The following is a 5,369-nucleotide window of genomic DNA, read 5'->3' on the forward strand; positions in this document are numbered from 1 at the left end:
TGTGTGTGTGTGTGTGTGTGTGTGTGTGTGTGTGTGTGTGTGTGTGTGTGTGTTAAATAAAATGAGACAACAAAGCCAAAGCTGTGTGGAATTTTCGGGATATTTATAAAGAGAAAGTTAGTCTTACAGCTGTTTCTAGGATATTCGGGATACCCCTTCATCAGAGACGATGTAAGATGGTTACATAATGAGAAATAGTAGAGTTCAATATAAGGAGTTATTTTGGAAAAGGATGGAGATAAGAAGCATAAAGGGAAATAAGAAAATAAAAATAAAAATATATGTAGGATGTTATAGCTGCAGTTCCATTATCCAAGGAAAGCGGTGTGTAGAAGTGGTAGAAATGCTTCTTGTCCGATATTTTTTCATCGCAAATGGAAAGTGTGGTGACGTAGATTCCATGTGCTGTTCATTCAAAGAGATCTTGTGGTGCGAATGAAAGTTTGAGAATGTAGTGGTAGTATTAAGTGGATAGAGAGGGGGAGAAGAGATATGTCTGTTAAAATGAAGAGAGAAGTCAAAAGAAAAGGTGAGAAAAGAAAAAGGAAAGAAAGAGGAAGAGAAAATGAAAACGTGTAAGGAAGTGAAAAAATGTGAAATAAGGAACGTTAGTTGGTGGTCAAGATATTATGAAGGGGAATGAGAAGGAGTGGGGGAGGGTAGGAAAAGATAAGAATGTAAAAGAATGTAAGTAATGAATATATGTGAGGTGGGTGATATGTTAGAATGGCATCGAGGGATGGGTTCAGAAAAAGGTATAGGAGGGATGTTTTCTAAGGTGAGTGGTAAACCACAAATTGGAAGGGAAGAATACTAAGAATGATCAAGTTTCTATAAATAGACTTATGTGTTTATTCTACTGGTTAATGTGATAGTGTGGGTCGAGGAATCAGAGAAAAGGAAAGGAAGACGTGTATATCGATATATGCGCGCACGCATGGGCATATATGTGTGTGCTTATGCATTATCATACAGGCCTGCATGCTTGTGTATTTAAACCCAAACGCATGCATATATATACACATACGCACACATACATATACACGTACATACATATACGCATGCATGCATGCACGCACATGCATATACAAACATACATATACATACATACACATATATATGCACACCCGTGCATAACCGTAAATACATGCCTATACGTATATACGGACGCACATATACACGCATACATGCACACGTACACACACACACACACACACATACATATACATGTACACACGTACATACATCCGCATACATATACATATGCATGCCCATATGTGTAGTATTAAACAATTAAAATAAGATTGGAGAGTTAAAAAATTAATGAAAAGTCAAATAGAGTTGTTGGGAATTACCTAAGTGGTTTTCGGGATATGTACTGTGTGGTTATTTAAGTTGCATTTAGATTTGTGATAAAATTTGAAGGCCTGGAAAGAGCGGTGGTTGCATGTACCTAGGGCCTCGTTACATTTATTTAGTAGTATTGAATAGTTGTGTTTTAATATGTGGAATGCCTCTTTTAGGCATAACTTACAGTCTGAGCGTTGACCTTGGTATGTAAGGTATCTATTATTGACCATGTCAAGATGTAGAGGTTATTTCTATTTTTGAAATGATGTATGTGACTGGCGAGTGTTGCGGATTTACTGTGTTTCTCGTATCTAAAAGAATTGAGATGCAGAGCGAATCGTTGTTTAAAATTTCTAGTTGATCCTATATATATGGTTGTAGAATTGTGTAACGTGTTGAGGACGGTGCATTTATAAATTACATTAGACCTTCTGCAATGGTTTGTAGAGGGCAGATGGTCCCATGACGGCAGTTATATGGTTGTGCATTGTGGGGATTATTCTCAGGAATGGAGGGGTTAATACTGTCAGAGGTGAGGTTAGAGATGGGGGTAGATTGGTCTATGTTATTAACATTATTATTACTATTATCATTACTATTTCTATCGTTGTTGTTATTTATCCTATCTGTAACAGTGGTGGGGGCAGTGGTAGGAGTATTCTGGTTAGTGTTAGTAGGATTGGTAGGGCTTCTGTTGTGGACTAAAGTATAGCGTTCGATATTGGAGCTATGTATATGTTGGGCGCTCGTGTATTCAGAAGTGTTACAATGTAGGTTTTGATAATAAAGAGAAAGTTTTCGTATATTAGAGGCTGTTATGCTAGACTCAAAGTTGGGTGGAGAGGAGTAGGATAGCTTTAAGGTAGATCTATTAAAAATAGAGTAATATTTATGCAGATGAGGGAAGTTGGAGTCCAGTATATTAAAAAAGGATTTAGCTAAGTTCTTAACGTTTAGTGAGAAGGGGTGGGGTGTATACCACAGAATAGAGCGTCCACCGCTTTCTTTTGGTTGCTTAAGGGTAGTTTTATCTATATTTTTAGAAATTAGAGTGGGGTAATGTAGCCCGTTATTGTTAGCTGTTTTAGCTTTTGACCTAGTGTTATATGTGTGCGTGTGGGTGTCTAAGTTTTCTTAATCTGGGTTCTCTCGGGGTTCTAGTATAGTGTATGTGTGGTCTGTTGTGATTATGGTGGTTGGCATGTCGTTGTGATATGATTTGAGATATATGTTGCTAGGGATGTATTTTATTTGTTGGGAGAAGCCGCTGGCAGCGAGCGTTTGGTTGTAATATGGAGCTTGGTTATCGAATATTTCCTCAGCAGATGAGAGGTCAGATATACGAATTGAGATACCCTAAACTATATTATCAAAGGTGGTTTTGGGGTGATTGGAACTAATGTTTAAGTACTTAAGGTATTGGTTAGGTTTGTGATATGAGGAGTATTGGGAAGTTTCTAAGTTTAAAGTTACGCCGAGAAAATTAGTAGTTTTGTGGGAATTTTCGAAAGTAATAAGTAGATTGAAGCTAGAGAAAAATTTGTGTAGAACTTTCCTAGTTCGTTCTAAAGGGGATTTGTTTAAGCTCTTGGTGACTAGCAAAGCGTCATCTCTGTAGAGGCCTCTCTTGATGTTAGGGAAATGCTGTTACAGTTATAGTGGTTGGCCCAGCACCAAAATTTGTCCTTAAAAGAACATTTTACGGACATTAAGGATTATGTTAATTTCTAGTGGGGTTAGGTCGGTTAGATTCCTAGCTAGAAGGAGCGCTTAATTAAGAAGTGCGAGAGAAATACAAGAGTAGTAATTATTTATATCAAATTGTAGGAAAGTAGAAGAAGAGTTTTTTGTTGCTTAGGAGATAGAACCATGTTATGACTTCACCTGTACAGAACCATAAGTTGACGTTCAATTTCTCCTTGACAATTGGTATTATGTTATCTAGAATATTTTTGCTTATTCTTCCCAGGTCAGGTTTGGTAGGGCATATAAGGCATATCGATGGTTTGGTTATGAAGTCATTTTTATGATCTTCAAGGTTGAAGCGTGGAGATACATATATATACATATCTCTTATATAAAATAGATCTGTGTGTATTCGCTTTTTACGCAAAAACGGCTGAGTGAATTGCTTCCACACCTGGGATGCATGAATTTGAATTCGGATACATAATAGGGTCTTTAGTTTATTTTTTTAAATTAAAAGTAAATAATATTGCTTTATATTTATGATTCTCTTTTTTAAAAATGTTTCCCAATGTCAGCTTCTGGTATTTACGTAGCCACGGCGAAACTTTCCGTTTTCATTTGCAAATCCTCTCACTCTCTATTTTAATGTTTTCATTTCAAGTTTTAATTTGCAAACAACTACGATAAATTACTGAAAGAAATATTTACTAAGTTCACAAATTTAAATATTCGGTATAAGATAGTTTTTAACGAGATTTTATTTATGCGATTTTTTCATTTCATGTTTATTTCATTCATTATTTGCAATGTTCCCTCTCCCCTCCCTCTCACGCACACACACACACTTTCTCTAATATAAACACATACACACACTGTCTCTAATATAAACACATACACACACTGACTCTGTAATATAAACACACACACACACACACACACACACACACACACACACACACACACACTCCAGGTTTGATTTTGTCATTACACAAATATCACAATTGAATGTTGCAATTCAACATGGGGCGTCCCAAAAGATATGGGCATTCTTTGGCTTGAACCCGCACACTTCATTAATTTCCGTAAACCTATTTATTTACTTTTTGTGCGCCGTGTTCAGCTCTACGTGTGCTTTTGTATGTATGTTTGTACACATTTATGTATGTGTGTGTTTGTGAGCGAGGGAGAGAGAGAGGGAGAGAGAGAGAAAGAAAGAGATTCAGTGTGTTGTCATGTATACGTACATACATGAATGCATATGCATACATCTTTTTTGTATGTATGTGTGTGTGTGATGTCTAAGTGGCACACACACACACACACACACACACACACACACACACACTCTCTCTCTCTCTCTCTCTCTCTCTCTCACATACACACACATACATACAAAAAGATGTATGCATATTTATTTATGTATGTATATATACATGACAACACAACCCTTCCCTCTCTCTCTCTCTCACACATCCATTTCATCTGATGTTTGATACTGTACGTATGAGTATGTGTGTGTGTGTGTATGTGTGTGTGTGTGTGTCTGTGTCTGTGTGTCTGTGTGTCTGTGCGTGCGCTTACATGGGGCGTTCTACAATCGCCATTTATTTCAATCATTCTTGTGAAGATATTCACGTAACTCACTTTTTCATTTAGTCACCATTTTAATTTTCGAAAAAGTTTCCGAGAACAGTGTTCTCACTCACTCTCTACAAGAGAAGACAGAGTAGATGTAGAGGATCAGCATTCTACAATGAAGCAAAGACGAGTACAGGTAGCCAGAGTCAATGTTGAATTCTACAACTTTGTTAATTCTATTAAGTATGTTTGCAAATATACAAACAAAGGTTTAGATGCTGCAACATACACTCTTATGCAGAATGGCAGCCAGCAGATAAATTAAAATGATGAAAATGCACAGTATGACAGAAGAAGATACATCAGTACCAATGAGGTTTGTTGGCACATCTTCAATTTTCCTATTCAGGAGTGCCACCCAGCCATCATTCATCTGAGTATCGATCTAGAGAATGGCCACAACGTTAACTTTACAAAACAAACAGATTTGCAACAAGCACTTTCTTTTAAGTTGTGTCAAGTGGATGAAGATGCAAGAAAACACTTTTATCTACAATTACCCAAGTATTACACCTGGAGAAACAATAATTGGCACGAGAGGAAACGTGGAGCTGACGTTCTTCCAAGAGCTTACAGTGTCCCCCACACCCAAGCCAAGCAGAGTGCTACTATTTACGGCTTCTTTTTCATGAAGCATGTGGTCCCAAATCATTCCAAGATGCGAGGAGGGTAAATGGTCATGTGTGTGAAAC

Source organism: Octopus bimaculoides, chromosome 3, assembly GCF_001194135.2.
Source record: "Octopus bimaculoides isolate UCB-OBI-ISO-001 chromosome 3, ASM119413v2, whole genome shotgun sequence".
NCBI lineage: Eukaryota > Metazoa > Mollusca > Cephalopoda > Octopoda > Octopodidae > Octopus > Octopus bimaculoides.